A 23,060-nucleotide genomic window follows, 5' to 3' on the forward strand; every position below is an offset into this window, starting at 1 on the left:
TTCATATCTGCAGATGCTATTTACCTTCTCTCTGTAAGATTCCATGACTTGTTTTATCTCTGCTATAATAGTCATGTTTTATCTAGTATTTCTGTTAATAAAATCATTTGGTAAATTTCTCATTTTTCCAGTAGAATGTCTTGCTCGGTTGTAAGCGTACTCGATGATGGGTAAGCATTCCTCCCACTCCTTGATGTTCTTCTTAATCGACATGCGAAGGAGGGTCAATAGTGTCCAGTTGGTGACTTCGGTTTGGCCGTCGGTTTGCGGATGGTATGCCGATGAGAAGAGTAGCTTGATTCTGAGCCTGGCACAGAGTGTCTTCCAAAAGTAGCTAAGGAACTTGACGTCGTGGTTCGATACAATTTTCTTGGGCACTCCGTGCAATCTCAAGATTTCCCTACAAAATAGCTTTGCAACATGTGAAGCATCGTCTATCTTGTTGCAAGGAATGAAATGTGCCATCATAGAGAAATGGTCCACAACAACAAATACCAAATCTTTGCCATTACGAGTTCTAGTCAAACCAAGCACAAAATCCATACTAATGTCTTCTCATGGGTGATATGGAATAGGAAGTGGCATATAGAGACCATGGGATTGAGCTGTAGACTTAGCTTTGCGACATGTAGAGCACCAGTTGGTGTAGCATCAGACGTCGTGAAATATCTTGGGCCAAAAGTAGTTCTTTGAGAGCAGGGCGAAGGTCTTGTCTCTTCCAAAGTGTCCCATAAGTCCTCCACCGCGAGCCTCTTGCAAAAATAACAAATGAAGAAAAGACACGGGGATAAAAATATATTCATAAATTCGAAAGTTGTTCATAAATTTTTTCATGAATTCAAAAATTGTTAATAAATTTTATAAAAGTTCACAAGTTTCAAAAATTATTCATACTATTTTTAAAAATTTCATGGATTTACAAATAATTTTGTGAATTTTAGAAATGTTTGTAAATTTTTAAAAGCATTCACTAATTTAATAAGTTCATGAATTTGAAAAAAAATTTACAAAATGTAAAAAATGCTCATTAACTTAAAAACAAATTATCCTTCGCCAAGTCACACAACGAGAATGACAATTGTTCCGAACAAGGTATCAGCATTCAACCAAATGTCGAAACTTGATACGAACAAAACGGATAATAACAATTGTTATTTGATTTGATTTAAAAATCACCAATACATTGTTCTTCATGTAGAAAAGAAATTTTACCTATCATGACTATTCATAATATAATATAAACTAGATAATTTCGGGAAAGAAGAATAATGCAATCAGATAGTATCAACAGTTTTAAAACACTCACAAATTTGAAAATTGTTCATGAGTTCGAAAGAAAAGAAAAATTGAGACACAATAAATCAAAAAATAGACGAAAAAACAAACAAAAACTAAACAAGAATGAAAAACAAAAGGAAGAAATAGTATGGACAAGGCGGAGGAGGAGGCACATGGCGTGAAGAAGACGGGTAGGAGGCACACTGAACGAAGGTGTCAGTCATCAGAGGAGTGATGACCCACAAGTATAGGGGATCAATCGTAGTCCTTTCGATAAGTAAGAGTGTCGAACCCAGGAGCAGAAGGAAATGACAAGTGGTTTTCAACAAGGTATTCTCTGCAAGCACTGAAATTATAAGTAAGGAGTAGTTTGATAGCAAAATTATTTGTAACAAGCAAGTAATGGTAACGGCAAATAATATGCAGCAAGGTAGCCTAATCCTTTTGTGGCAAAGGATAGGCCAAAACAATCTCTTATGATAAGCAAAGTGTTCTTGAGGGTACACGGGAATTTCATCTAGTCAATTTCATAATGTTGGTTTGATTCGTGTTCGCTACTTTGATAATTTGATATGTGGGTGGACCGGTGCTTAGGTGTTGTTCTTACTTGAACAAACCTCCTACTTATGATAAACCCCCTCGCAAGCATCCGCAACTATGAGAAAATTATTAAGATAAAATCTAACCATAGCATTAAACTTTTGGATCCAAATCTGTCCCTTACAAAGTAGCACATAAACTAGGGTTTAAACTTTTGTCACTCTAACAACCCATCATCTAATAACTACTCCACAATGCATGCCCTTAGACCCTAATAAGGTGAACTGGCATGTAGTCAACGTTTACATGACACCACTAAGGGAATCACAACATACATATCATCAAAATATCGAACACATATCAAGTTCACATGATTACTTTCAACAAGATTTCTCCCGTGACCTCAAGAATGAAAGTAACTACTCACAAATGATAATCATGCTCAAGATCAGAGTGGTATTAAATAGCATAATGGATCTGAACATATAATAAAATAAACCATATAGTAATCAACTACAAGATGTAATCAACACTACTAGTCACCCACAAATACCAATCTAAGGTTCCGGTACAAAGATTGAACACAAGAGATGAACTAGGGTTTGAGAGGAGATGGTGTTGTTGAAGATGTTGATGGAGATTGCCCTCCCCAAGATGGGAGAGTTGTTGGTGATGATGATGACGATGATTTCCCCCTACGGGAGGGAAGTTCCTCGGGCGGAATCGCTCCACCGGAGGGCAAAAGTGCTCCTACCAAAGTTTTGCCTCGAGATGGCGGTGCTTCATTCTAGAAGTCCTCTCTTTATTTTTTTCTAGGTCAAAATGACTTATATACCAGAAGATGGGCACAACCCACCAGGGCGTGCCTGGGGGCCCTAGCGCGTCCAGGTGGGTTGTGCCCACCTGGTGGCCCCCCTTTGGTAGTTATTGAAGGAAATATGCCCTAGAGGCAATAATAAAGTTGTTATTTATATTTCCTTATATCATCACAAATGTTTATTATTCATGCTATAATTGTATTAACCGAAAACTTAGTATATGTGTGAATACATAGACAAACAAAGTGTCCCTAGTACGCCTCTACTTGAGTAGCTCATTAATCAAAGATGGTTATGTTTCCTGACCATAGACATGTGTTGTCATTTGATGAACGGGATCACATCATTAGAGAATGATGTGATGGACAAGACCCATCCATTAGCTTAGCATAAATGATCGTTTAGTTTTATTTCTATTGCTTTCATCATGACTTATACATGTTCCTTTGACTATGAGATTATGCAACTCCCGAATACCGGAGGAACACCTTGTGTTTTATCAAACGTCACAACGTAACTGGGTGATTATAAATATGCTCTATACGTGTCTCCAATGGTGTTTGTTCAGTTGGCATAGATCGAGATTAGCATTTGTCACTCCGTGTATCGGAGAGGTAACTCTGGGCCCTCTCGGTAATACACATCACTATGAGCCTTGCTAGCAAGGTGACTAATGAGTTAGTTACGCCCCCGCGGGAATTGGTGGGCCTTCATGGGCCTTAGTGGAAAGGAGAGGAGGGCCGCAAGGGAGGCCGCACGCTCCCCCATGGCCAGTGCTAATTGGACTAGGGAGGGGGGCGGCGCCCCCCTCTTTCCTTCTCCCTTCCTCCTCCTTCCCTCTCTCCCTCTCTTGGAAAGGAAGGGGACTCCAACTAGGATTGGCAATCCTAGTTGGACTCCCCTATGGCGTGCACCCCCCTATGGCCAGTCTCCACATCCCCCCTCCTTTATATACGTAGGCAGGGGGCACCCCAAAGCATAACAGACAATCTCTTAGCCGTGTGCGGTGCCCCCCTCCACTGTTCAACACCTCGGTCATATCGTCGTAGTGCTTAGGTGAAGCCCTGCGCCGGTAACTTCATCATCACCATCGCCATGCCGTCGTGCTGACAGAACTCTCCCCTGTCATCAACTGGATCAAGAGCTTGAGGGATGTCATCGTGCTGAACGTGTGTTGAACACGAAGGTGTGGTACGTTCGGTACTTGGATCGGTTGGATCGTGAAGACATTCGACTACATCAACCGTGTTACTAAACGCTTCCGCTTCCAGTCTACGAGGGTACATGGACACACTCTCCCCTCTCATTGCTATGCATCTCCTAGATAGATCTTGCGTGTTCGTAGGAAATTTTTCAAAATACTGCGTTCCCCAACAGTGGCATCCGAGCCAGGTCTATGCGTAGATGTTATATGCACGAGTAGAACACAAAGAGTTGTGGGCGATAATAGTCATACTGCTTACCACCAACGTCTTACTTTGATTCGGCGGTATTGTTGGATGAAGTGGCTCAGACCGACATTACATGACCGCGTTCATGAGACTGGTTCTACCGATGTGCTTCGCACACAGGTGGCTGGCGGGTGTCTGTTTCTCCAACTTTAGTTTAATCGAGTTTGACTATGACCGGTCCTTGTTGAAGTTTAAAACAACACACTTGACAAAAAATCGTTGTGGTTTTGATGCGTAGGTAAGAACGATTCTTGCTAGAAGCTCGTAGCAGCCACGTAAAACTTGCAACAACAAAGTAGAGGACGTCTAACTTGTTTTTGCAGGGCATGTTGTGATGTGACATGGTCAAGACGTGATGAGATATAAATTGTTGTATGAGATGATCATGTTTTGTAAAATTTATCGGCAACTGGCAGGAGCCTTATGGTTGTTGCTTGATTGTATGAAATGCTATCATCATGTAATTGCTTTACTTTATCACTAAGCGGTAGCGAGTCGTAGAAGCAATAGTTGGCAAGACGAAAACGATGCTATGATGGAGATCAAGGTGTCAAACCAGTGACGATGGAGATCATGACGGTGCTTTGGAGATGGAGATCAAAGGCACAAGATGATGATGGCCATATCATGTTACATATTTTGATTATATGTGATGTTTATCCTTTATGCATCTTATTTTGCTTAGTATGGTGGTAGCATTATAAGATGATCCCTCACTAAATTTCAAGGTACAAGTGTTCTCCCTGAGTATGCACCGTTGCTACAGTTCGTCGTGCCCAGACACCACGTGATGATCAGGTGTGATAAGCTCTACGTTCACATACAATGCGTGCAAGCCAGTTTTGCACGTGGAGAATACTCAGGTTAAACTTGACGAGCCTAGCATATGAAGATATGGCCTCGGAACACTGAGACCGAAAGGTCAAACGTGAATCATATAGTAGATATGATCAACATAGTGATGTTAACCATTGAAAACTTATCCATCTCACGTGATGATCGGACATGGTTTAGTTGATATGGATCACGTGATCATTTAGATGACTAGAGGGATGTCTATCTAAGTGGGAGTTCTTAAGTAATATGATTAATTGAACTTTAATTTATCATGAACTTAGTACCTGATAGTATTTGCATGTCTATGTTGCTGTAGATCAATGGCCCGTGCTACTGTTCCCTTGAATTTTAATGCGTTCATAGAGAAAGCTAAGTTGAAAGATGATGGTAGAAACTACACGGCCTGGGTCCATAACTTGAGGGTTATCCTCATTGCTGCACAGAAGAATTACATCCTGGAAGCGCCGCTAGGTGCAAGACCCGCTGCAGGAGCAACGCCGGACGTTGTGAACATGTGGCAGAGCAAAGCTGATGACTACTCGATAGTTCAGTGTGCCATGCTTTACGGCTTAGAATTGGGACTTCAAAGACGTTTTGAACGTCATGGAGCATATGAGATGTTCCAGGAGTTGAAGTTAATATTTGAAGCAAATGCCCGAATTGAGAGATATGAAGTCTCCAATAAGTTCTATAGCTGCAAGATGGAGGAGAATAGTTCTGTCACTGAACATATACTCACAATGTCTGGGTACCACAACCACTTGACTCAACTGGGAGTAATCTTCCTGATGATAGTGTCATTGACAGAGTTCTTCAATCACTGCCACCAAGCTACAAAAGCTTCGTGATGAACTATAATATGCAAGGGATGGATAAGACAATTCCCGAGCTCTTCGCGATGCTAAAGGCTGCGGAGGTAGAAATCAAGAAGGAGCATCAAGTGTTGATGGTTAACAAGACCACTAGTTTCAAGAAAAACGACATAGGGAAGAAGGGGAACTTCAAGAAGAAAGACAAGCAAGTTGCTTCTCAAGTGAAGAAGCCCAAGTTTGGACCTAAGCCTGAGACTGAGTGCTTCTATTGCAAAGGGACTGGTCACTGGAAGCGGAACTGCCCCAAGTATTTGGCAGATAAGAAGGATGGCAAAGTGAAATGTATATTTGATATACATGTTATTGATGTGTACCTTACTAATGCTCGTAGTAGCGCCTGGGTATTTGATACTGGTTCTGTTGCTCATATTTGCAACTCGAAACAGGGGCTACAGATTAAACAAAGATTGGCTACGGACGAGGTGACGATGCGCGTGGGAATTGGTTCCAAAGTCGATGTGATCGCCGTCGGCACGCAACCTCTACATCTACCGTCGGGATTAGTTTTAGACCTAAATAATTGTTATTTGCTGCCAGCATTGAGCATGAACATTATATCTTGATCTTGTTTGATGCGAGACGGTTATTCATTTAAAATAGAGAATAATGGTTGTTCTATTTATATGTGTAATATCTTTTATAGTCATGCACCCTTGATGAGTGGTGTATTTTTGTTGAATCTCGATTATAGTGATACACATATTCATAATATTTAAACCAAAAGATGCAAGGTTAATATTGATAGTGCAACTTATTTGTGGCACTGGCGTTTAGGTCATATTGGTGTAAAGCGCATGAAGAAACTCCATGCTGATGGGCTTTTGGAATCACTTGATTATGAATCACTTGATGCTTGTGAACCATGCCTTATGGCAAGATGACAAAGACTCCGTTCTCCGGAACAATGGAGCGAGCAACTGACTTATTGGAAATAATACATATTGATGTATGCGGTCCAATGAGTTTTCATGCTCGCGGCGGGTATCGTTATTTTCTAACCTTCACAGATGATTTGAGCAGATATGGATATATCTACTTGATGAAACATAAGTCTGAAACATTTGAAAAGTTCAAAGAATTTCAGAGTGAAGTGGAAAATCATTGTAACAAGAAAATAAAGTTTCTACGATCTGATCGTGGAGGTGAATATTGGAGTTATGAGTTTGGGCTTCATTTGAAACAATGTGGAATAGTTTCGCAACTCATGCCACTTGGAACACCACGGCGTAATGGTGTGTCCGAACGTCCTAACCATACTTTATCAGATATGTTACGATCTATGATGTCTCTTACTGATTTACCGCTATCGTTTTGGGGTTATGCTTTAGAGATGGCTACATTCACATTAAACAGGGAACCATCTAAATCCGTTGAGATGACACCATATGAACTGTGGTTTGGCAAGAAACCTAAGCTGACATTTCTTAAAGTTTGGGGTGCGATGCTTATGTGAAAATGCTTCAACCCGATAAGCTCAAACCCAAAACGGAAAAAAATGTGTCTTCATAGGATACCCAAAGGAGACTGTTGGGTACTAAGGGAGTCCTGGATTAAGGGGTCCTCGGGCGTCTGACCTATGTGACACGGGCCGGACTAATGGGCTATGAAGATACAAGACATAAGACTCTCTCCCATGTCTGGATGGGACTCTCCTTGGCGTGGATGGCAAGCCTAGCGTGTGAATATGAAGATTCCTTTCTCTATAACCGACTTTGTACAACCCTAGTCCCCTTCGGTGTCTATATAAACTGGAGGGTTTAGTCCGTAGAGGCAATCATAATCTGACAAGCTAGACTTCTAGGGTTTTAGCCATTACGATCTCGTGGTAGATCAACTCTTGTAACCCCCATACTCATCAATATCAATCAAGCAGGACGTAGGGTATTACCTCCATCAAGAGGGCCCGAACCTGGGTAAAACTTCGTGTCCCTTGTCTCCTGTTACCATCAACCTTAGACGCACAGTTCGGGACCCCCTACTCGAGATCCGCCGGTTTTGACACCGACATTGGTGCTTTCATTGAGAGTTCCACTGTGTCGCCGCCAAAAGGTTCGATGGCTCCATCCATCATATGCAACGATACTGCCCTAGGGGTGGTTTTTCTCCCCGGCCAGATCTTCGTATTCGGCGGCTTCGCACTACAGGCCAACTCGCTTGGCCATCTGGAGCAGATCAAAAGCTACGCCCCAGGTCACCTGATTAGTTTTGGAAACCTGGATTATGTCGCTGATATCCGAGGAGACTTGATCTTCCAAGGATTCACGACCCCAACCTCCGCTCTAGCATTAGAGCCGGAGCGCCTCGCCAGGACCCAAGAAGGGATTTCTAAACCCGCCAGACTATCTGTGGCCACTAGGCCCAGTACAGGAGAGCCGGAGGAAGCAGTGTCATCGGCAACCATCACAAAGCCAGACCCTTCCCCGGATACTGGCTCCGAACTCTCAAAGTCAACGTCGTGTGAGCTCGGCCGAGGAATTCCCTTCCCGCCATACTCCACGGGTTCTTTTCTCCCTCAACAAACCTCGCCTTTAAGCGGGGCTCTAGACTTGATGCGATCCCTTCTGATTACAGAGGAGCAACGTCCGAACTACGTCCAGCCTGGACTAGGGGATGAGAGCGGGGAATTTTACGTCCCACCCACCACCCACTTCATCGCCATAGTAGAGGACTTAACTGACATGCTCGATTACGGCTCCGAAGACATCGACGGTATGGACGACGATGCCAGAGAGGAGTAAGCCGAAAACCCGCCGTTTACCAGATGTTGGACGGCCACCTCTTCTATGACGTGTACATGGTGGATACACCCAAGGAGGGTGACAGAGATAATGAGAAAAACCCAGTAGAGGATAAACCTCCCAAGATACAACAAAAGCGCCAACGGTGCCGCTCTAATTCACGCCGCAGCAAAGACAACAATACCGGCACGAGAGACAACAACACTCTGGATGATGCCGAAGACCAAGAAAACCCCGTCGAGCAAAACTCTGAACAAGACGACCGGGAGGATGGGAAAGTTAGCCCTAATGAACAAGCTGCAAATGAAGGCTCGGAGGACAATAATTACCTTCCACCCTCCGAGGATGAGGTGAGCCTCGGCGACGAAGACTTTATCGTACCTGAGGAACCTCTCAAGCAGGAGTGCTTTAAGCAATGGCTAATAGCCACTGCAAGGAGCCTGAAAAAGAAGCAGCAGCAGCTTCAAGATGATCAAGATCTGCTCAATGATAGATGGACTGATGTCCTGGCAGTAGAGGAATACGGCCTCGAGCGCCCAACCAAAAGTTACCCGAAGTGTAAACTGCTACCTCAATTCGATGACGAGGCACTTGAGCCTGTACCATCAGCGCGTAATGCGGCTGATCGACCACCACGTGGCCGGGACAAAACGACAACTCAAGCCGAACACCAGCCCGTCCTACCTCGCCGTAAAGGCAGAGATAAAACAGCTCGGGGATACATGTATGACCTGCGACAGGACTTGAAGCATAATCAGGTCCGGCCAGATCGATCTACGGATCGCTCGGGCGTGCCCCGACGCGTGACGACAGCTATCAAGCCGAACATGGCAAGCACAATCACGTCCGAGCCAAAAACCATAGACGGACTCCATCTGAACTATGTCATGATCTAGCCCGATATAGAGGCGCCGCACACCCCCTTAGCTTCACTGATGAAGTAATGGAACATGCATTCCTAGCAGGGTTCAAACATGTGAATATCGAATCATATGATGGAACCATAGATCCCGCGGTATGGATTGAAGACTTTATTCGCCATATTCACATGGCCTGCAACGATGATATTCACGCCATCAAATACCTCCCCCTAAAACTCAAGGGACCAGCCCGTCACTGGTTGAACAGACTGCCTGAAAACTCTATTGGCAGCTGGGAAGACCTAGAAGATGCCTTCCGTGACGACTTCCAAGGCACATGCATCAGACCTCCGGATGCCGATGACTTAAGTCACATAGTCCAACAGCCCGGAGAGTCAGCAGGGAAATTCTGGACTAGGTTCTTAACTAAAAAGAACCAAATCATCAACTATCCGGATGTCGAAGCCCTAGCGGCCTTCAAACACAGCATCCGCGACGAATGGCTCTCCCGATACCTCGGCCAAGAAAAGCTGAAGTCCATGGCGGCCCTCACGGCACTCATGACCCGCTTTCGCGCGGGCGAAGATAGCTGGCTAGCCTGCAGCAATAACAATGCAAGCGACCCTGGCACCTCGGAAGCCAGAAATAGCAACGGCAAGCCCCGACGCAATAGGCACAAGCGTCGAAACAATGGTGACAATACTGATGACACGGCGGTCAACGCCGGATTCAGTGGCTCCAAGTCCGGTCAGCGGAAGAAGCCATATAAAAGGAATAATCAGGGCCCTTCCAGCTTGGACCGCATACTCGATCGTCCATGTCAGATCCATGGCACCCCTGATAAACCAGCCAATCATACCCACCGGAGCTGTTGGGTCTTGAAACATGTTGGCAAGTTAAATGCCGAAGACAAGGAGAAGGGGTCGCAAAGCGAGAATGGAGACGAGGAGCCCTGTCCACCGAACACAGGGGGACAGAAGAAGTTTCCCCCTCAGGTCAAAACAGTGAACATGATATACGCTACCCATATCCCTAAGAGGGAGCGCAAGCGCGCGCTCAGGGACGTCTATGCGATAAAGTCAGTCGCCCCAAAATTCAACCCATGGTCGTCATGCCCGATCACCTTTGATCGCAGGGACCATCCGAACAGTATCTGTCATGGAGGTTCAGCCGCACTGGTTCTCGACCCAATAATTGATGGATTCCACCTCACATGAGTGCTCATGGACGGTGGCAGCAGCCTCAACCTGCTCTATCAGGATAGAGTGCACAAAATGGGAATCGATCCATCAAGGATCAAGCCCACCAAGACTACCTTTAAAGGAGTTATACCAGGTGTAGAGGCCCGTTGCACGGGCTCAATCACATTGGAGGTCGTCTTCGGATCTCCAGACAACTTCCGAAGCGAAGAGTTAATCTTTGATATCGTCCCCTTCCGCGGCGGCTATCACGCACTACTCAAACGAACCGCGTTTGCTCGATTCAATGCGGTGCCACACTATGCTTATCTCAAGCTCAAGATGCCCGGACCACGCGGTGTCATAACAACCAATGGAAACATGAAGCGCTCCCTCCGTACCGAGGAACACACCGCGGCCCTGGCAGCGGAAGTACAGAGCGGCCTTTTAAGGCAGAACTTTAATTCAGCGGCCAAGCTCCCGGACACTGTCAAACGAGTCCGGACTACTCCGCAGCATGACAGTCCGGCTCATCAGGAGTTAGACTAGCAATTCGACCTCCGTCTCAGCCCCGACCAAGTGGCGGCATACGTACGGCGCATACATAATTACACACTAAAAATACCATGGGCAGAGACGGAGGCATAACCATACTGCGGTCCACAATATGGCCCGACCTTCCCTGGACACACATACGCTTACTTTTATTTTTATCCTTTTCAGGTTTCTTTTTCACAGGCCCCTCTTGACGGCCTGATAATCGGTCCTTTCGAAGGACGGATACACCAAGGTGGAAAGTAGCACAGACGTGTGGGGGAATCTCTAGATGTTCTTTTTAACGATCATTCTACCTGTTTTCAGGACCCGTACGTAGCTCCCCCTTGGTCTTGGCATATTAAATAGCCACTGTTGCTTATCGCCCTATTTGTACAAATATGCTTTGACGTATTAATCAAAATTATAGTGGAAACAGTTTGCGGCTCAAAATATGTGACACTAGCTTACTACTTCATTTTATTTCGCTATTATTATCGGTTGCATCCGTACACTTTGGTACGGCATAATTCACCGGGGGATTTATAGCGCCCCATACTATGGCAAGAAGTCCAAACACTTTTACAGTATAGTTCAGCCCCCAAATTTAGCATTATATGCGTCGGCTCTGAATCATGTCTTTGGTCCATAGTTGGGTTGCCTGGCTCCTGTGCTTACTACCTTACGTTCCGCTCTATCGGCTAGGGTAGTAAAGGGAGAACTATTGCGATTGTGTCCTGGTTTATCCAGATGAGCACCTTAGTAGAGAAAGCCGAAAACTGACTGTCATGATGCGGCGTGAGCCGGTCAGCTCTTCGGAGGTTAAAATCTCTTGCGATTTTTTCCGCATTATGTGATGGATTGGCCTTCACCCGATCACGTGTCTACGGCACCCTAGTCTGGACTAACGAATACTAGGGGCTGCGCCTACATTTCTATTGTCAAACTCCTATGGCTAAGTGAGGGTGATACATCCACATAGTCCGATTGCCTGGTTCGTTGCGCTAAACACCTCCTTCAAGGACCAATTTGTTGGATCAAGAGTGTTTAGATTCCATCCCGAACACCCCTGTACTACCTACGTGGGGGCTGAAGCCCACGACTGGCCAACTCTCAGATTTAATAAAAACGGTAGCACAGGAGGTAAAATTCCAAAATAAACAGCAAGCATTATATTACATATCAGTCTTGTTTTCATCATACAGGGCGGGATAACATGAAGGTACTCAGTCAAAGATAATGTCTTTTGAACATTGGCCCTCTACAATGCGGGATCCCTTGAGGACATCATCAAAATACCGCTCTTGCATGCGGTGCTGCTTGCCAGCGGGCGGTCCCTCGGTCGTGAGCTTGACGGCGTCCATCTTCGCCCATCGTATCTTGACATGGCCGAAGGCCATCCGCGCACCTTCGATACAGACCGACCGCTTGATGACGTCAAGCTGGGAGCAGGCATTGACTAGCCACTTCACGAGTCTGAAGTAGCTACTGGGTATGACTTCGGCAGGCCATAGCCGGATTATTAAATCCTTCATGGCTAGCTCGGCCACCCTATGCAGTTCCACCAGCTATTTTAGCTGATCACTAAAGGGCATCGGATGTTCTGGCGCAAGGTATTGCGACCAGAACAGCTTCTCTGTCGAGCTCCCCTCTTCGGCTCGGAAGAACTCCACAGCGTCGGCAACGTTACGCGGGTAAATACGCAAACGCTCCTGGAGAACTCCAAATGCGGGTTAGTAAGAGATACCTCTTCTTCACATATTTGCTCGCATAATGAAGGCCTTACCCGTCGTGATTTTTCTGGCCTCTTGGATCTCCTGGAGGGCGCCTTGGGCTTCGACCCGGGCATCTTGTGCACTTTGGCGGGCCTTGGTGAGTTCAGAATCTTGGATCCGCAACGTGGCGCTCCAAGGATTCGTATTTCTTCATGGCGTCCTGGAGCTCTTGCTGGACCTCACCGACCCTGGCCTCATGCTTTTCACAGGCGGCTTGTTCCTTTGCCGCTCTGTCCTCAGCCTCAGCCAGCGCCTTCTTGAGGGGCTCCACCTCGGTCGCGGCCCCTAATAAATATCATGGCACTATGGTTAGCACAAATCATTCATCCTTTCCGAATATACACAAGGTCATTGCATACCTTGATTGTCCTCTAGCTACTTTTTTACACGGCCGAGCTCTTCCTCGGCCCGCTCTAGACTCTGCTTTAGTCCAGAGACCTCAGCAGCATGAGAGGTTGCAGCCAGCAACGACGCCTTCTTATTCACATAAAACATATTTAGTTAGTCTCCTGCAAAATTACTTGATCCTCTGTCCGGCTTTTCTTTTCGAACACCGGACAGTGTCTCAGGGGCTACTGTCTATACTATGACATTATTTTCATACAATCGCGCCGCTTACCTCAAAGCCTATTAGAAGGCTTGTGCAGGCTTCGGTCAGTCCGCTCTTTGTGGACTGAATCCTCTCAACCACCGTACCCATGAGGGTACAGTGTTCCTCAACAATGGAAGCACTTCGCAGCGCTTCCATTAGAGCATCCGGTGCCTCTGGATGGATAGAGGTCACTGGTGGAATTGGCGCACCTCCTTCCCTTGAAGGAGGCTGTCTGCCAGATTCCGGAGCCGTATAGGTCTCTGAGATTGTATTTGGCTGGGGGCCGAATTGGAGATGGCCCCCATCGCCAGTCTCCATGGGGATCTGCTCCCCCATGTGTCCGGCGGCCGAGGTGTTATCCTCTGGTGCCACCGTGACGGCTTCTTGTGCCTCCCCCTGAGTCGGGAGTGTCCTTCGGGACAACACTTCAGCGTCTTCCACAGTCTTGGGAGAGGAGGCCACCGGAAGGGACCTGCTGTCCATCACCTTCGGATTCAGCGAGTTTCCCGAAAATGAGGATCGCTCGAGGTCGGAATGAGCCGGACTGCGAGTGCATGATTCAACATGTTAAAACTATGAAGTAAAGAAGCTGGATATTTGTGTGCGTCTTAGAGTACTTACCATTCGGCCAGGGGCTTATCCCTGGGGCGCCACTCGGAGCTGCTATCAACCTCCCACGCGGAGTTGTCAGCGGCAGAGGCCTTCCCCTTCTTGGATGCCTCTGCCTCCAGATGCATGGAGGCCGCCCTTTTCTTCCTTGCCCTCTCAGGGGGAGAATTTCTTTCCTCCTCTTCCTCATCGTCGGTGGCGGGAGGGGAGTGGGTGTCGGCGTCTGCTACCTCTTGAGCACTGCGTTGGATTTCCTTGAAGAGGAAAGGATGATGCAGCAAAGTAGCGTAAGCATTTCCCTCAGTTTTTGAGAACCAAGGTATCAATCCATTAGGAGGCTACGCGCGAGTCCCTCGTACCTGCACAAAACAAATAACTCCTCGCAACCAACATGATAAGGGGTTGTCAATCCCTTCACGGTCACTTACGAGAGTGAGATCTGATAGATATGATAGAATAATATTTTTGGTATTTTTGTGATAAAAATGCATAGTAAAATAAAAGCAAAGGAAATAACTAAGTATTGGAATATTAATATGATGAAGATAGACCCAAGGGCCATAGGTTTCACTAGTGGCTTCTCTCAAGAGCATAAGTATTTTACGGTGGGTGAACGAATTACTGTTGAGCAATTGACAGAATTGAGCATAGTTATGAGAATATCTAGGTATGATCATGTATATAGGCATCACGTCCGAGACAAGTAGACCGACTCCTGCCTGCATCTACTACTATTACTCCACTCATCGACCGCTATCCAGCATGCATCTAGAGTATTAAGTTCATGAAAACAAAGTAACGCCTTAAGCAAGATGACATGATGTAGAGGGATAAATTCATGCAATATGATAAAAAACCATCTTGTTATCCTCGATGGAAACAATACAATACGTGCCTTGCTGCCCCTACTGTCACTGGGAAAGGACACCGCAAGATTGAACCCAAAGCTAAGAACTTCTCCCATTGCAAGAAAGATCAATCTAGTAGGCCAAACCAAACTGATAATTCGAAGAGACTTGCAAAGATAACCAATCATACATAAAAGAGTTCAGAGAAGATTCAAATATTGTTCATAGATAATCTTGATCATAAACCCACAATTCATCGGTCTCGACAAAAACACCGCAAAAAGAAGATTACATCGAATAGATCTCCACAAGAGAGGGGGAGAACACTGTATTGAGATCCAAAAAGAGAGAAGAAGCCATCTAGCTAATAACTATGGACCCGAAGGTCTGAGGTAAACTACTCACACTTCATCGGAGAGGCTATGGTGTTGATGTAGAAGCCCTCCATGATGGATGCCCCCTCCGGCGGAGCTCCGGAACAGGCCCCAAGATGGGATCTCGTGGATACAGAAAGTTGCGGCGGTGAATTAGGGTTTTTGGCTCCGTATCTGATCGTTTGGGGGTACGTAGGTATATATAGGAGGAAGGAGTATGTCTGTGGAGCAACAGGGGGCCCACGAGGGTGGAGGGCGCGCCTGGGGGGGTAGGCGTGCCCCCTACCTCGTGGCCTCCTCCTTTATTTCTTGACGTAGGGTCCAAGTCTCCAGGATCATGTTCGGTGAGAAAATCACGTTCCCGAAGGTTTCATTCCGTTTGGACTCCATTTGGTATTCCTTTTCTTCGAAACCCTAAAATAGGCAAAAAACAGCAATTCTGGGCTGGGCCGCCAATTAATAGGTTAGTCCCAAAAATAATATAAAAGTGGATAATAAAGCCCAATAATGTCCAAGACAGTAGATAATATAGCATGGAGTAATCAAAAATTATAGATACGTTGGAGACGTATCAAGCACCCCAAGCTTAATTCCTGCTCGTCCTCGAGTATGTAAATGATAAAAAAGATAATTTTTGATGTGGAGTGCTACTTGGCATAATTTTAATGTAATTCTTCTTAATTTTGGTATGAATATTCAGATCCGAAAGATTCAAGATAAAAATTCATATTGACATAAAAATAAGAATACTTCAAGCATACTAACTAAGCAATTATGTCTTCTCAAAATAACATGGCCAAAGAAAGTTATCCCTACAAAATCATATAGTCGGGCTATGCTCTATCTTCACCACACAAAGTATTTAAATCATGCACAACCCCGATGACAAGCCAAGCAATTGTTTCATACTTTTGACATTCTCAAAACTTTTTCAATCTTAATGCAATACATGAGTGTGAGCCATGGACATAGCACTTTAGGTGGAATAGAATGGTGGTTGTGGAGGAGACAAAAGGAGAAGATAGTCTCACATCGACTAGGCGTATCAACGGACTATGGAGATGCCCATCAATAGATATCAATGTGAGTGAGTAGGGATTGCCATGCAACGGATGCACTAGAGCTATAAGTATATGAAAGCTCAAAAATAAACTAAGTGGGTGTGCATCCAACTCGCTTGCTCACGAAGACCTAGGGCATTTTGAGGAAGCCCATCATTGGAATATGCAAGCCAAGTTCTATAATGAAAAATTCCCACTAGTATAAGAAAGTGATAACATAGGTGATTTCTATCATGAAGATCATGGAGCTAATTTGAAGCACAAGTGTGGTAAAAGGATAGTAGCATTGTCCCTTCTCTCTTTTTCTCTCATATATATATATATATTATTTGGGCCTTTTCTCTTTTTTTTCTTTTTTTGTGGCCTCCCTTTTTTTGTCCGGAGGCTCATCCCGACTTGTGGGGGAATCATAGTCTCCATCATCCTTTCCTCACTTGGGACAATGCTCTAATAATGATGACCATCACACTTTTATTTTCTTACAACTCAAGAATTACAACTCGATACTTAGAACAAGATATGACTCTATATGAATGCCTTCGGCGGTGTACCGGGATATGCAATGACTCATGAGTGACATGTATGAAAGAATTATGAACGGTGGCTTTGCCACAAATACAATGTCAACTACATGATCATGCGAAGCAATATGATAATGATTGAGCGTGTCATAGTAAACAGAACAGTGGAAAGTTGCATGGCAATATATCTCGGAATGGCTATGCAAATGCCATGATAGGTAGGTATGGTGGCTGTTTTGAGGAAGGTATATGGTGGGTGTATGATACCGGCGAAAGGTGTGCGGTATTAGAGAGGCTAGCAATGGTGGAAGGGTGAGAGTGCGTATAATCCATGGACTCAACATTAGTCATAAAGAACTCATATACTTATTGCAAAAATCTACAAGTTATCAAAGAAAAGTATTACACGCATGCTCCTAGGGGGATAGATTGGTAGGAAAAGACCATCGCTCGTCCCCGACCGCCACTCATAAGGAAGACAATCAATAAATAAATCATGCTCCGACTTCATCACATAACGGTTCACCATACGTGCATGCTACGGGAATCACAAACTTTAACAGTAGTATTTCTCAAATTCACAACTACTCAACTAGCTGACTCTAATATCACCATCTCCATATCTTAAAACAATTATCAAGTATCAAACTTCTCATAGTATTCAACACACTCATAAGAGAATTTTATTATTAATCTTATATACCTAGCATATAGGATTATTTAAGCAATTTACCATGCTATTTAAGACTCTCAAAATAATCTAAGTGAATCATGAGAGATCAATAGTTTCTATAAAACAAATCCACCACCGTGCTCTAAAAGATATAAGTGAAGTACTAGAGCAAAACTATATAACTCAAAAGATATAAGTGAAGCACATAGAGTATTCTAAGAATTTCCAAATCATGTGTGTGTCTCTCAAAAAGGTGTGTGCAGCAAGTATGATTGTGTAAAACTAACAAATAAATACTCAAATAATACAAGACGCTCCAAGAAAAACACATATCATGTGGTAAATAAAAATATAGCTCCAAGTAAAGTTACCGATAGAAGTAGACGAAAGAGGGGATGCCTTCTGGGGCATCCCCAAGCTTTGGATTTTAGGTGTCCTTAGATTATATTGGGGGTGCCATGGGCATCCCCAATCTTAGTCTCTTGCCACTCCTTATTCTATAATCCATCAAATCTTTACCCAAAACTTGAAAACTTCACAACACAAAACTTAAGGTAGAAAATCTCGTGAGCTCCGTTAGCGAAAGAAAATAAAAGACCACTTAAAGGTAGTGTAATGAACTCATTCTTTATTTATATTGGTGTTAAACCTAATGTATTCCAACTTCTCTATGGTTTATAAACTATTTTACTAGCCATAGATTCATCAAAATAAGCAAACAACACACAAAAAACAGAATCTGTCAAAAACAGAACAGTCTGTAGTAATCTGTAGCTAGCGCAAGATCTGGAACCCCAAAAATTCTAAAATAAATTGCTGGACGTGAGGAATTTATCTATTAATCATATTAAAAAATAATTAACTAAATATCACTTTCCAAATAAAAATGACAGCAGTTCTCGTGAGCGCTAAAGATTCTGATTTTTACAGCAGGATTAACAAGACTTTCCCCAAGTCTTCCCAACGGTTCTACTTGGAACCAACACTAATTAAACACAAAAACACACCCAAAACAGAGGCTAGGTAAATTATTTATTTAATAACAGCAAGGATAAATATTGGGTTGACTCCCAACAAGCGATTTTCTTTAAAGCCTTATAGCTAGGCATAATATTTCAATGATGCTCACATGAAAGACAAGAATTGAAGCACAAAGAGAGCATCATAAATCATGTGACAAACACATTTAAGTCTAACATACTTCCGATGCATAGGCATCTTATAGGCATACATATTATCAAGGCAAGCAAAAACTAGCATATGCAAAGAAGCGGAAAGAAACAATAGCAATCTCAACATAATGAGAGGTAATTTAGTAACATGAAAATTTCTACCACCATATTTTCCTCTCTCATAATAATTATATGTAGGATCATAAGAAAATTCAACAAAATAGCTATCACATAAAATATTTTCAACATGATCCACATGCATGCAAAATTGACACTCTTCCAAAGTGGTGGGATTAACATTAACTAAAGTCATGACCTCTTCAAACCCACTTTTATCAAAAACTTCATAAGATTGAACATTATCCAAATATGTGGGATCTAAAGTTGACACTCTTCCAAACCCACTTTCAATATTATTGCAAACACTATTATCAATCTCATAATCATCATGGGGAATAAATAAATTTTCAAGATCAAAAGAAGAATCACCCCAATCATGATCATTGCAACAAGTAGAGGACATAGCAAAACTAGCATCCCAAAGTTTAGGGTTTTGCATATTATTAGCACAATTTACATAAATAGAATTTATAATAAAATTATTGCAATCATGCTTTTTATTCAAAGATCTATCGTGAATCGCTTCATAAAGTAATTCGTCACACTTTTCAGATTCACGAATTTCAAGCAGAACTTCATAAAGATAATCTAGTGCACAAAACTCACTAGCAATTGGTTCATTATAATTGGATCTCTTAAAAAGATTAGCAAGCGGATGAGGATCCATAGATCATAGGTTCTCTGTTTAGTAATAAATAAACAATTATTCCAACCAAACTAGCAAACGAGCCAAGTAAGACATCAAAGCAAATGGAAAGACGAACAGAAGAAGGGCGAATAAGGCGGCAAGGGTGAAGTGGGGGAGAGAAAAACGAGAGGAAAATGGCAAATAATGTAATGCGGGAGATAAGCGTTTGTGATGGGTACTTGGTATGTTGACTTTTGCGTAGACCTCCCCGACAACGGCGCCAGAAATGGCTCATTGTCGGGAGTCAAATCTTGACTTGCGCGAACCTCCCCGGCAACGACGCCAGAAATCCTTCTTGCTACCTCTTGAGCACTGCGTTGGATTTCCTTGAAGAGGAAAGGATGATGCAACAAAGTAGCGTAAGTATTTCCCTCAGTTTTTGAGAACCAAGGTATCAATCCAGTAGGAGGCTACGCGCGAGTCCCTCGTACCTGCACAAAACAAATAGCTCCTCGCAACCAACGCGATAAGGGGTTGTCAATCCCTTCACGGTCACTTACGAGAGTGAGATCTGATAGATATGATAGAATAATATTTTTGGTATTTTTGTGATAAAGATGAAAAGTAAAATAATAGCAAAGGAAATAACTAAGTATTGGAAGATTAATATGATGAAGATAGACCCGGGGGCCATAGGTTTCACTAGTGGCTTCTCTCAAGAGCATAAGTATTTTACGGTGGGTGAATGAATTATTGTTGAGCAATTGACAGAATTGAGCATAGTTATGAGAATATCTAGGTATGATCATGTATATAGGCATCACGTCCGAGACAAGTAGACCGACTCCTGCCTGCATCTACTACTATTACTCCACTCATCGACCGCTATCCAGCATGCATCTAGAGTATTAAGTTCATGAAAACAAAGTAACGCCTTAAGCAAGATGACATGATGTAGAGGGATAAATTCATGCAATATGATAAAAAAACCATCTCATTATCCTCGATGGCAACAATACAATACGGGCCTTGCTGCCCCTACTGTCACTGGGAAAGGACACCGCAAGATTGAACCCAAAGCTAAGCACTTCTCCCATTGCAAGAAAGATCAATGTAGTAGGCCAAACCAAACTGATAATTCGAAGAGACTTGCAAAGATAAACAATCATACATAAAAGAGTTCAGAGAAGATTCAAATATTGTTCATAGATAATCTTGATCATAAACCCACAATTCATCGGTCTCGACAAACACACCACAAAAAGAAGATTACATCGAATAGATCTCCACAAGAGAGGGGGAGTGTATTGAGATCCAAAAAGAGAGAATAAGCCATCTAGCTAATAACTATGGACCCGAAGGTCTGAGGTAAACTACTCACACTTCATCGAAGAGGCTATGGTGTTGATGTAGAAGCCCTCCATGATGGATGCCCCCTCCGGCGGAGCTCCAGAACAGGCCCCAAGATTGGATCTCATGGATACAGAAAGTTGCGGCAGTGGAATTAGGGTTTTTGGCTCTGTATCTGATCGTTTGGGGGTACGTAGGTATATATAGGAGGAAGGAGTACGTCGGTGGAGCAACATGGGGCCCACGAGGGTGGAGGGCGCGCCTGGGGGGTAGGCACGCCCCCTACCTCATGGCCTCCTCCTTTATTTCTAGACGTAGGGTCCAAGTCTCTTGGATCATGTTCGGTGAGAAAATCACGTTCCCGAAGGTTTCATTCCGTTTGGACTCCGTTTGATATTCCTTTTCTTCGAAACCCTAAAATAGGCAAAAAAACAGCAATTCTGGGTTGGGCCTCCGGTTAATAGGTTAGTCCCAAAAATAATATAAAAGTGGATAATAAAGCCCAATAATGTCCAAAACAGTAGATAATATAGCATGGAGTAATCGAAAATTATAGATACGTTGGAGATGTATCAGCGTCTTCGGACGTCGCGTCCGAAGTGCCATTATGGCGGAGACCACCCCTGGCCCCCTTGGCCTTCTTCTTGGCCTTCTTCTCCGGCGCTTGATAGGGCGCCAGAACCAGCATCTTCGTCAGAAGCAGGATAGCTGGTTCTTTGGGCAATGGAACCAGACACTGAATCTGCTCCGCCTTCTTTGTTCAGCCCTAAAAAAACAAATAGGGAAGCTTAGATATCTTCCTTGAATATGCAAGTAAAGGATACACCTTGAAATACAGAAAACTTACCGCACTAGCAGGATGGGCCAGGTCGTGCCCGCGGTCCTCGATCATCGCCGGCCACGTCTCGTTGGCCTTGAAGAGCATCTTCGAGATGTCTTCATGCGTAGTGCCAAAGAACCGTTGCAAGGTCTGGTGCTTGGCCGGATCGAACTCCCACAAGTGGCAAGTACGGCTTTGGCAAGGCAGGATCCGGCGAGCGAGCATCACCTGGATCACATTGACAAGCTTGACGTTCTTGTCCACCATGCGCTTGATGCGCGTCTGGAGTGATGTCAGCTCGTCCGACGAAGACTAGTCCAGCCCTTCTCTAGCCAGAGGTGAGCCGCATCAGCACACGGACTGGAATCGGGAGCCGCGGCTAAGGGTCCTGGACTAAGGTCCTCGGCATCCGGCTGTTGGACATGGGCAAACTGATGGGCTATGAAGATACAAGACCGAAGACTCTCACCCCGTGTCCGGATGGGATTCTCCTTGGCGTGGATGGCAAGTTTGGCGTCGGATATGAAGATTCCTTTCTCTGTAACTGACTTTGTATAACCCTAGTCCTCCGATGTCTAATAAACCGGAGGGTTTAGTCCGTAGAGACAGAGACGACCATAATCATATAGGCTAGACTTCTAGGGTTTTAGCCATTACGATCTCGAGGTAGATCACTCTTGTAATACTCATTCATCAAGATCAATCAAGTAGGAGGGTATACTCCATAGAGAGGGCCCGGACCTGGGTAAACATCATGTCCCATGTCTCTTGTTACCATCAACCTTAGACACACATCGGCACCTCCTACCCGAGATCCGCCGGTTTCGACGCCGACATTGGTGCTTTCATTGAGAGTTCTATTGTGTCATCATCGAAGGGTCGTGGCTCCATCCATCATCTACAACAAATGCTGCCCGGGTGGATGTCCTTTTCTCCTTGGCCAGATCTCATATTCGATGGCTCACACTGCGGGCCAACTTGCTTGGCCATCTAGAGTTATATCCACAGCTATGCCCCTAGCCATCAGGTCAGTTTGGAAGCTTGAGCTACGTCGCTGATATCTGCAGAGACTTGATCTTCGACGGATGAGCCCATGGCAGCCGCTCCCTACCACCGCGATGAACATGACCTAAATCTGTCATTGGACCATACCAGGAGATTGCGTCTATAAGCGCTCTGGCCCTAGATCCGAAAGCAGCATGCCATCCGAAGACGGAAGCTTACCCCACCACGAAAGCCGCAGACTCATCGGCGTTGGAGCCGCACACAGACTCATCTTTGAGCGGGGTCTGTGTCACCGACCCCCGTTCATCACCGTCACCGGTTCCGAACTAACATGCATCCGTCTCCGCCGAGCCTACCAGGCGCCGATCGTCGAATTCAGTTCCGCGACATCTCCATACTCACCTTA

Source organism: Triticum urartu, chromosome 6 (genome assembly GCF_003073215.2).
Source record: "Triticum urartu cultivar G1812 chromosome 6, Tu2.1, whole genome shotgun sequence".
Lineage (NCBI taxonomy): Eukaryota > Viridiplantae > Streptophyta > Magnoliopsida > Poales > Poaceae > Triticum > Triticum urartu.